Here is a 12,144-nt window from a genome sequence, read left to right on the forward strand (position 1 = left end):
ATGGAGAAGGTGTTTGCAGAACTCAAGGTGGAATATTTCTGTTGGGCTGGATTCCCATTTTGATTGGTCTGGGTAGGTGGTGGGGCCCCATACTTCACTTCCATACAGTAGGATTGGGGTGATGACACTGTCAAAAACCTTCAGCCAGACCTTTACTGGTGGTTTGAGGTGGTACAGTTTGTTCCTGATGGCATAGAACGTTCGGCATGCTTTGGCTTTTAGGGCCTCCATGGCTGACTTAAGGCTTCCTGATTGGTTGATTTCCAGACCAAGGTAGGTAGATTTATCAGTTCTGCTGATTTCACAATCATTGAGTATAAAGCCGCATCTACACGAGTAGATGCGGCCGCGATGCTCCTTATCAATCGAGCCGCTGATGCGGCTCGATTGATAAGATCTGACAGGACGGATCTCCGCACCGTCGATTCCCTGCTCGCTCCCCGCGAGGGGACAATGGCAGGGAATCGAGCGGAAGATAAGCGGCGCCGGCGGGGAAGAGCGGGCACGAGCGGGGAATCGAATGCGGTGCACGTGCGGCAAGCGGGGACGCGGCGGGCACGCGGAAGAGGCGATCCGGCGGCTCGATTAGCTGCCGGATCGCCTCTTCCGCGTGCCCGCCGCGTCCCTCTCCCCGTGTAGACGGGGCTTAAAGGATGGGCTCTGGGCTGACCTGTTTTTAAACACAAGAGGGTGGGGGGAGACAGAGAGCGCTCCGATGGTGCATTAACCCAGATGTATACAGTTGTAAAAATAAAGAGTTACACTTACAAATTAAAATGATGGTGCTGCGCTCTGCTTATACGTCCACCAGTGGGGAACCTCAGCCTAATCCTGCCTGGCCAGGGCGGGTGGTGCAGATGAACTTGCAGGAGGACCTCCGTCTGGGGAGAGAGCTGTGCGCAGCTGATCCTGTCTGACGTCACTACCGGTTTCGGCGTTGATCCACGCCTTCCTCAGGTGACGTTTCGTTCAGACAGTGCAGTATACATAGAATCGCCTCCTTGGCAACAGTAGCCAGGGGGCGGAAGTCGAATACAAATACAATCAAGCTTTATTCAAACAAAAATAAAAACGGACATCCACAGAGACGTGGACCATAAATTACATAGAAACTTCCATAAAAACCATAGCACTAAGCTTCTATATTTAAAACTCTAACCCTCACTACCCTCAATCATTTTTAGAAAGATACATATGAAATCTCATAAAAGGAGAAACCCTTTATATATGTAAAAGAGCCTATTATTACGGCGACTGTGCGTGCACTAAGGCATCATACAATAAGACCTTACTGCAGGTAAATTCATACTGGTTCACATTAATGAGGGAGAGGGTGGAAAAAGGGGAATGAGAGGGGGGGGGGGGGGGGTTGTGCTACACACCTGTAATAATTGTGCACACAATCATTGACCCCAGATGGGGTGTTGTGAATGGTAAAAACAATTGATAAAATGGTGGTAAAATAATGAATGGCTATCATTAACATTAAGTAGACTGCCAAGGAAAATTCATATGCAGCTACTGCCATACATTTCAAACATTGAGAAAGGCTCTAGTGACAAACCATTTGTGTGATACAAATAATAAACAATAAAGCATAAAGCAAATGAATGAGCTGCCTAAAGGTTCCTATACAGCCACTGCCATGCCCTTACAGCCTCAAAGACTGTGACCATCAGAACCAGTGTATTCAATGCAACAATTTTCGGTGAATTCACACCCTACTGCAGGCAAAATTATTATGTCTTGGAGACTATGACCATCTGAACCCATATATCTGATACAATAATTGTCGGTGGATTCAGACCCTATATAGGCAGGATTTATTGTATTGGTGTACCAAACCAACTGCTGACCCTAATAGAACCACAATCATCCTTTTCAAAACATGATGCTAGGACAACGCGAAACTATATTGAGACCAATACTCAAACCAAGGATAAGCAAAAACTAAATTTTTCCTCGGCGATGGCGATACATAAGTAAGATGTTTAGCAAGGATATGGTATCCCTGTCTCCCGTGGACGGCGATGTTGCAACAAAAAATATGTGGGAAGAACCACCCGTGAACTCAGGACTCGGTTAGGAGAACATAAATGTAACATTCTGTCTAAATCCGACAAACACAGTGTCCCACGCCATTTCAATCAATATCATCAAGGAGACCCTGGAAGTTTAACAATCACTGGTCTGGAATATATATCCGATTCCCTCCCCACGGGCCTGAGATATAAGAAATTGTGTGAGAGGGAAGTCTATTGGATCTTCAGATTAGACACACTGTCCCCGAGAGGCCTCAACGAGGATCTAGAAGTTCAAAGTCTCATAACCTGAAAATTATCCCAGCTTCCTAATAAGAGTAAAAATCAATGGGGCACCACCAATGTTGCATCATCTTAGAAAAGTATGTTCATTGAATGTATGAGGATGTGTGCAACTGGGAAGTGATGGCCATCACTGGGTGCAAGAGAGTGAGACAATATGTTGAGCTGTGTGCATATATTTGTAGAACGGGAGTTTATTGACACCCGTTGACACCCGTCTGAGGCTCCTTTGCTGGTCTGTGTCATTGGTAGCATTGCATGTGAGTCGGTGCTACACTTCCTGTACATCACGCAGGTGGAAGATCACATCATGGGTTGCGATCCGGCTGAATAGGGATCCATGTGTACATGTGGGCAAAAATCCCCCCCCCCCCAGTTACAGGATGTTTGTTTATTAGTGACCATGAATTTATGTTAGGGATAGAGTGTATTGGTCATTTCAGGTGTCTCCTTTGAATTGTTACGGGTCCTGTCCTGTGGTGAGGCTGTCCCTGTCACCCGTGGACATCGCCGTCCACGGGAGACAGGGATACCATATCCTTGCTAAACATCTTACTTATGTATCGCCATCGCCGAGGAAAAATTTAGTTTTTGCTTATCCTTGGTTTGAGTATTGGTCTCAATATAGTTTCGCGTTGTCCTAGCATCATGTTTTGAAAAGGATGATTGTGGTTCTATTAGGGTCAGCAGTTGGTTTGGTACACCGATACAATAAATCCTGCCTATATAGGGTCTGAATCCACCGACAATTATTGTATCAGATATATGGGTTCAGATGGTCATAGTCTCCAAGACATAATAATTTTGCCTGCAGTAGGGTGTGAATTCACCGAAAATTGTTGCATTGAATACACTGGTTCTGATGGTCACAGTCTTTGAGGCTGTAAGGGCATGGCAGTGGCTGTATAGGAACCTTTAGGCAGCTCATTCATTTGCTTTATGCTTTATTGTTTATTATTTGTATCACACAAATGGTTTGTCACTAGAGCCTTTCTCAATGTTTGAAATGTATGGCAGTAGCTGCATATGAATTTTCCTTGGCAGTCTACTTAATGTTAATGATAGCCATTCATTATTTTACCACCATTTTATCAATTGTTATTACCATTCACAACACCCCATCTGGGGTCAATGATTGTGTGCACAATTATTACAGGTGTGTAGCACAAACCCCCCCCCCGCCCCCTCTCATTCCCCTTTTTCCACCCTCTCCCTCATTAATGTGAACCAGTATGAATTTACCTGCAGTAAGGTCTTATTGTATGATGCCTTAGTGCACGCACAGTCGCCGTAATAATAGGCTCTTTTACATATATAAAGGGTTTCTCCTTTTATGAGATTTCATATGTATCTTTCTAAAAATGATTGAGGGTAGTGAGGGTTAGAGTTTTAAATATAGAAGCTTAGTGCTATGGTTTTTATGGAAGTTTCTATGTAATTTATGGTCCACGTCTCTGTGGATGTCCGTTTTTATTTTTGTTTGAATAAAGCTTGATTGTATTTGTATTCGACTTCCGCCCCCTGGCTACTGTTGCCAAGGAGGCGATTCTATGTATACTGCACTGTCTGAACGAAACGTCACCTGAGGAAGGCGTGGATCAACGCCGAAACCGGTAGTGACGTCAGACAGGATCAGCTGCGCACAGCTCTCTCCCCAGACGGAGGTCCTCCTGCAAGTTCATCTGCACCACCCGCCCTGGCCAGGCAGGATTAGGCTGAGGTTCCCCACTGGTGGACGTATAAGCAGAGCGCAGCACCATCATTTTAATTTGTAAGTGTAACTCTTTATTTTTACAACTGTATACATCTGGGTTAATGCACCATCGGAGCGCTCTCTGTCTCCCCCCACCCTCTTGTGTCTATCAGCAACTGGCTCCATCCAGTGCAAGAGAGCAGCACCTGGGGCATATTTAAAGGGCCAGCACTGTTTTGTTTGAGCGCAAGTTTTTGCTACTTTTTTCTGACCTGTTTTTACTCTGGAACACCATGGTTTTGGTTTTCTTTAGATTAATGGGGAGTGCCCATGTTGTGCTAAATTTCTCCAGGATTTCTAGGCTGTCTTGTAGACCTTCTTTAGTTGGTGATAGCAGTAAGAGGTCATCTGCGTACAGTAGGAATTTCACTGTTGTGTCATGCAGGGTGAGTCCTGGTGCTGATGAAGCCTCTAGGGCTGAGGCTAATTTGTTGATGTATATGTTGAAAAGTTTTGGACTCAGGCTGCAACCCTGTCTTACCCCCCGACCATGGAGGAGAAAAGGTGTTCTTTTCCCATTTACTTTCACACTGCACTTGTTCCCAGTGCATGAGCTCTTTATGACATCATATGTTTTCCCTCCTACTCCGCTCTCTAGGAGTCTCAGGAACAAACCTGGATGCCACACTGAGTCAAAAGCCTTTTTAAAGTCCACAAAGCAGGCAAATATTTTTCCCTTTTTTCGTCTGTGTACATGGTGCTTGATAAGGGTGTGCAGGGTGTAGATGTGGTCGGTGGTGCGATGGTTTGGCATAAAACCTGCTTGGCTCTTACTGATAACATTGTGCTGTGTGAGAAAGGTGAGGATTGTCTTTTTCAGGATGCTGTTGAACAGTTTTCCCAGTGTGCTGCTCACACAGATGCCTCTGTAGTTGGCTGGGTCATAGCGATCTCCACACTTGTAAATAGGAGTTATGAGTCCATCATTCCAGACTTCAGGGAAGTAACCGGCGTACAGGACCAGGTTGAATAGTTTCCATATTGCAGCACTCACATCTCCCCCACTGATCCCTCTTATGTGGCAAATGCAGGCAAGGAAAGCAAGGTAAGGTTTGTGCTCAAAGGAAAAGACTGGCTGGTGTCTCCCTTTCAGCAACTCCCTCACTACCTAACATGGATGAGGATGTGAAAGGGGCCAGAATCTGAATACAAATTAGATTGCTGTTCATTCTGACAAGCAACATATGACCGGGGAAAAGGAAGACAACTGTGCATACCCCATAAGCTGAATAATAAAAGAACGATATTGCAAACATTTCCCTAAAAAATACAAAGCTACTGATAATTCTCCCCTGAAATATCTTTGAATCTTTTATGTAGTGTAAGCCTTAGAGATGAGCATGTTGAGCATCTAAAAATGCTCTTATGTTCTGTACCGACTGAACCAGACTGTCCAGGCGATCGCATTGTGCAATGAGCAATGCTGATTCTTATTACACCATCTCGCAAATTAAATCAAGCTTCAATCAAGCATTCAGTAAGATGCAATAAACAGCAGCAATTCATGAGCTGGATATAACAGCCCTACTAAACTTCAGTACATTAACCTTCTGTTTTTCAATAGGTTCAGTGAAAGCCAATGCGAGGTACCCAGTAAGGTTATAGAGAATCAGAATTGGATAAAGCGCTGCGGAATATGTTGGCGCTATATGATAAAAAATAATAAAATAATAATAATAGTAATGAAAGATGAGAGGTGTATTTGTCTCGGCAGTGGCCACTGACTACAGCTGATTCAATGTTCCCTACAATTCTTTCAGAAAAATGTACAGAAAATGCACATAGGGTTTGGATCAATACAGGATGGTAAAAATTACATGTAAACACAGTGTTCAGTATTTCCGTAACTAACGTAAAGTGTGTTATACTAATGTTATGCATATTAAGCACTCGTGGCTTCTATAATACATATTACGCAAATAGCGCAATGCTCTTTATAGAAGCAAAATGCGCATGGTATACATAAAACAAGTTGAGCTATGCGCACAATGCACGCTATTCCTATGTGAGTAAACACTGGCGAAATTGCTATGCACTATGTGCACAAGAAAATATTACTGTCATTTAGTGATTCAATTCCATTGTCCTTTATACAGTACATCTTATTCACGTTTCCTCTAGGGGGAATTTAATGTCCCTATTGCACCCTAAGGCCACTTTGGGGTGGAAACAAATTAACTTACACTACCTGATTATCTGTAAGAAATAAACAGGTCTGTAGTATCAGCTGCAAATATTAGACTGTCTATGATCCATTTTATAATGGGCAGATGTACTTTTATTTTATTTGTTAAGTGCATAAACATGCTTGAAAAATCCATGCATGCTCTGTGAACGTTTTTTTTGTTTTCGTACCGTACAAAAATTTTAAGCAACATAAATTAAATTGCAGTTTTGTACTTCGCTCAGAAGCATGGAAAGAATTTTCCTTGAACAAGAGAGAAAAAAGAAATAAAAAAGAGAAAAAATAATAAAATAGGAAAATAAAAGGATGCCCTAGATTCCTTTCCCTGCCAAGTGCCCACACCATGGAATTGGGATCTCTGTGTCCTGATGCCATCTGTTCGCTTTTTTTCTCAGACAAGCTTTTTAATGGGGAGACTTTACATTGTGACATTTCTTCCCAGAAGCACCTTAACTCTGGACATCTGTTTTAGGGTTAGTGGAACAAAAGCACAAACTGCACAGCGAAACACAGAAAACTGTGACTGGACTTTGTATAAATTGTCTTGCAATATAGCCTGGTTTATGGTCAAGACATGATGACTGTCTGCATATAGAATTAAATGTTGATGCTGGCATGGCAACAGTTAGTGACACAAAGTATTTTACTCAAAAAAAAAAAATGTACTGGCAATATTTTTCAAAATGACAATAAAATTGTAATAAAACTGGTTCTTATTTTCACATGTTCTGCTCTTATCCTGGAATTTTTCCTTTCTGAATTCGGATTGATCTTGTCCTAAAGTAGCGACGGTGTATGGTTTCTTATGCGTTACTTATAAAATCAATAAAAATGATCTTGAATCTTGAAAAACAAGCAATTTCCTGATAAACACCTTTGTGGCAATGTACTATGTAAATAAGAAGTTTTAAATCAGGATGATACCATTTATTGGCTAACTTAGAGATGGATAAACAGTGAGCTTTCGACTTATAAAAAGCCTTCGTCGGACTGGTTCCTGACCAAAACTGAAAAACACAGCTTATATACACTGACATACAGAGAAAAATTCTTTAGCAAACATAAATGTAATTAGATGCCTTAACTGTTACTGAGGAGGCTTTCCCAGGCATCCTATCTAAATTGATAAGATCAATAGAATCCTCAACAAATGGTAAATGGTATCATCCTGATTTAAAACTTCTTGCTTTCACTCATGGCTAACACGGTACAACACTTTACTGCTTCTACTATGTAAATAGTAAGGCAAATACCTAAAAACAAACGAACAAATGAATACATAACTAATTATGTGAGCAGCCTTTTTAAGCTGGAGTTAAAATTTGTATGCAATTTTTAAATCCATATGGTATGAAAATTACACAGATGCAAAGAGAAAAGAAAAAAAAACAAACAAAAATAAAATAATTACTAATAAGGTTAATAAGTTACAGAATTTTTCTTCCTTTTTCAGCTATGAAGCTGGACTGCATGGATCTTCATATTCAACTTCGGGTCCATTCACACTTGGGTCCTAATTCAATTCACTTTTTCTCCCAAGTGATATTTTCACACCCTATCAATAAAATGCATTTTAAGCCACCAGCAAGCAAGAACATACTTGTTTTGACAGTACTAGTACACCTACTTTTTGGTATTTTTCCAATTGCAGAGTGCTGAAATTTTTTTTAGCCAACACTTTTTTAATTTTTCAGCCAAGACAACTGAATTAGTTTTTTTTGGCTGAGGAAAATCTTAAGTGTTTATGTTGCATTACCCTTTGTTGTTATGTTGGTGTCTTCCATACCTCCTTATCATGGTTCCCAATCCCAAGCTTATAAGATACCAATGTAGCTGGTATGTATGTCTAGTGTCAGTCCTACTGGCTGATCCATCTCATCAGCCTTAACTACTTTTGCTCTTTTTACTACCAGATTGAGGCCTCTTTCACATTAGGACGTTGCGTTTGGGGCTCCGTTAAGGTCGCATAACGTGCCCCTAACGCAACGCCTGGTGGTGTTGAAGGAGGACGCTACCTAGAGCCGTGTTATGCAGCTCTTGGTGCGCCTTTTTGGTGCTATGGACTGCGGAGACCACGGGATCCGCATCATGTGGTCCCGCCAGCCAATCGCAGCACAGAGCGGCCGCTCCAGGAAGTAAACACTGCACGTCACACAGTGCAGTGAATATTAATTAGCCATGTGGCTAGGGGCACTAGCGGACTCTCCTCTCCTCCAACATAACTGCGCATGTGCAAGCTGTCTAACGTATAACGCACAGCATGCAGCACTTTCCAATAACGTCCAGCGTTACACTGTAACGCAACGTGGACACTGTGAACAGCCCATTGATTTTTCATTGCTGTGAGTTGGGCTGCGTTGCAGGCTGCTCTAACGTCAGTCTGTAACGTCCCACTGTGAAAGCAGCCTGAATGACAAAGTCCACACTTGTATTCTGTATCAGATTGATCAGTGAGCCAATATCTTCCTTGCCCTGAACATACAGCATGATGTTATCCATGTAGAGTGGTGAGTAATGGTAATTTCAACCTTGAATTGAATCTGTATGCCAAATTCTGTGATTGTATTGGAGAAGGGTCTCAAGCCATTTGCAATGAGTATCGAGTGAGACTTTAGCCTGAGACATTGTGCCCATCCTCCTTATGATCCTGCCCTCCTTATTACACGGTTATATTGGTAACATGATAAGTGGCTACCAGTTTGTGATTAACCTAACGTACTTTTTTAGGTTTATTTTTTTTAGAGAGGGAGATTAAAACTATAACCCTCTATATCATTTAAAGTGCCTTTTGCCCTTTGCAACGATTTTTTTTTGTTTGCTTCATTAAAAAAAAAAGGATCCCTGTGAAAAAGGACAGTTGAAGTAAGGAATGAACATTTCAGGGCAATCAAAGGTTTTCCACTCACTTATTTCAAAGGAGTTAAATAAAAGTGATTGCCTTCCTGTAGACTTATCAGGAAGTTATAACCTGCATTAGAAAACCTACATGCTACAGAAAAAATAAATAAAACGAATAATAAATAAAAGAATGAAAAATTTAGCAAATCACAATGTATTTAACAAATACTTGTTTTTAAATATTTAAGCGGAATTTTGATACAGGTTTGCTTTGCGTGACGCAAGAATGTGGAGATACCATAGATTTCATCCTCTTCTGAAAGAGAAGCCGGGTCAGTGCAAGTTATCCTCTGATTTTAATGTTAATATAGAAAATATTATAAAATGCATTTAAAAATATAAATGCATCTTGATCACATGGCTTTAACATCTTTCATATTTGCTTAGCATCTCAGTTATCTGGCTGTATTTTTCCTCTGTAGTATGTGGCTATTTGGCCAGCAGATTTTTAATTGAATTCCAGTTTCCATAATTAGTCTATCCTCATGGAAGCAGTAGCTCTGTATAGATGATGGATGTGGACAGGCCTTACATGTGATGGCTTCTCTATGCTTCTTATTTTCACTTAGTAAATACTACTGCTGGGGAGAACTGCAAAGCAGATTTTCGACCTTCCTCTGAGACTCTTCCCTAACTTGCCAATTAGTGTCAATTGTGAGTGTTCATTTTGTGGCTTGGACACCTGCTTGCTTGATGCTGGCATGGGAATACCAATTCATTTCAAATAGACTGAGTAATGACTATCAATTAGTATTGAGGGAATCTGCATTCAGTAACTCACAATTTATTTCAAGAGCAATTAACCTAGCTATGCAAGGCCCTAGACAAAAAAGAAAACATTTCTGACCCAGGCATGAAAGCTGGTGCTGTAGTGTAAGAGCTAGGTTCCATGAAAATCCCTAGGACATCCTTTTGAGAGGCCTCTCTTAGGATGTGTAGGAATCAATAGGATGACATGCTCCCAAGTTAAACAAACACCACATGAATCTATTTGTGAACACTGCACTTAAATAAAAGCTAAAGCTGTGTGTCAGAATTAAAAATACTTTTTTGGGGGTTTTTTTAGGATGTGCTCACATTTTTTAAAATTGATCTAAATTACTATTAGGGGAATGCCCTAATAGACTTAAACTAATGTTTCGGGGCACACAGGTCCCTTCTTCAGGGCTAAAAGGTCTAGCAAGTATTTTGACAGGACATCAATCAGGGCATTCCCCAGTGCACTCGTCAGTAAGCGATGTGTTCTGTCTGGAGGCTGCAGAACTCTGGGTACTGCAGCCTCTGGATGGAACACATTGCTGCTGAGCAGGGCCGGGTCGAGGCATAGGCTGGAGAGGCTCCAGCCTCAGGGCGCAGTATAGGAGGGGGCGCACAATTCATTCAGCTGTCATTCCTAATTGTGTATGAAGCAGAAAGAAATAAGAAAAGGGGATACATAGCAGTGACTGCAAGCCAGATAACCAGATATTAAGGTGTTGGGGAGGTTGTGGGCCCTGCGGCCCTCTTAGTCTAATAGCAATCAGTGTGTGACGGCTGGGGTGGCAGGGATGGAGGGGCGCACTTTGGTGTCTGAGCCTTGGGTGCTGGAGGACCTTGTCCCTGCTCTGCTGCTGAGAGCCATTCATGTGAAGTAGCCCCGTTTCCAGGTGCGGGCGAAATGGGTATCCGCCCAGAGCGCAGTGAGGGAGGGGGGAGCAGTGATGGAGGGGGAGCAGTGATTGAGGGGGAGCTGGGCCACACTGGGACTCAGACTCGGGGAGGGGGGGCTGACTTCTCCCTTCCACCAGGGCCCCACTCCATGGTTCCCTTCTACTGCAGAGTAAGATCAGCAGGAAGCCTCCTCGAAGATGCAATTCACCTCCCTCCTGGCTCCAAGCGATGTTTACTTTTGTCTGCTGCGCCACTTAGCTTACTCTTTCTATTTCCTGATTAGCAGGAAGTAGAGAGAGTACCAGACTAGCAAAGAAAATAGGGTCTTATATTTATTTTCAGTTGTATAGTTTTTTTTCCTTTATAAAATTGCTTCATTCTGTCATATTTTCAGTTAAACCACACTCTGTATTTTGAACCATAAAACAGAGCAGAGCTAATTACCCATTGAACTTCCCTGCAGTAAATACTTATCTCAACCTGTTTCTCACTGTTTCAGGTTTTTAAAGTGCTTCAGAAAACAGGATTGTTTTCCACCCAAGTTGGGTCACAGAACAAGAGCTCAGAGAAGCTCTTTTGCATACATAACAACTGAAGTTTCTTAACTCTTCCTGTACTGGAAAACAATATGAGACGATTTTCTTTGCTTCTAATGTTGTATTTCTTAGCTGTACTACACGTACAATTCATTATCTCATAAGTTTATTTTCGCTTCAAGTTTGCTTCAAGCTGTGTACACATCACACACAAAATACAAACATTTGAAAAATGAGGAATCAATCAATGAATATGTATAGGCTTGTCAGGAAAGTTTAAATGATCAAATGCGAATGATCAGTTCATGCAAAAGACACAAACTATGCTTTTGTAGTCAATTTATTTCCTTCTTCACACTTGCACTCTGCACACAACTATTAAGAAACGTCTGATTCACTCATATATAACTTGTGTAAAAGATGATTGTCAACAGAACATATCCTCAGGGATGGATTTGAGAATTTTACCACTGGCAATGTAGTACACAAGATAGCCTACACCAGGGGTGCCCATTGAGTAGATTGCGATCCACCGGTAGATTGCAAAGGACTTCATGGTAGATCCCAACTGCACTACATTTTGCATTCTGTATATACAATTGTGATTTTTAAATTGTACATGGTTAGGTAATTCTGACTTGCTGATTTTGAAAGTAGCTCACAGGCTGAAAAAGTGTTGGCACCTCTGACCTACACAATCTGTTCATAGTATTCAAAATCTACTGCCCCTCATACTACATGGAAGTGGTAAAATTGACCAATAATTGGCCAATCAAAATTGGATGTGTGTATGCACCC

This window comes from Hyperolius riggenbachi, chromosome 3, assembly GCF_040937935.1.
Source record: "Hyperolius riggenbachi isolate aHypRig1 chromosome 3, aHypRig1.pri, whole genome shotgun sequence".
Taxonomy (NCBI): domain Eukaryota; kingdom Metazoa; phylum Chordata; class Amphibia; order Anura; family Hyperoliidae; genus Hyperolius; species Hyperolius riggenbachi.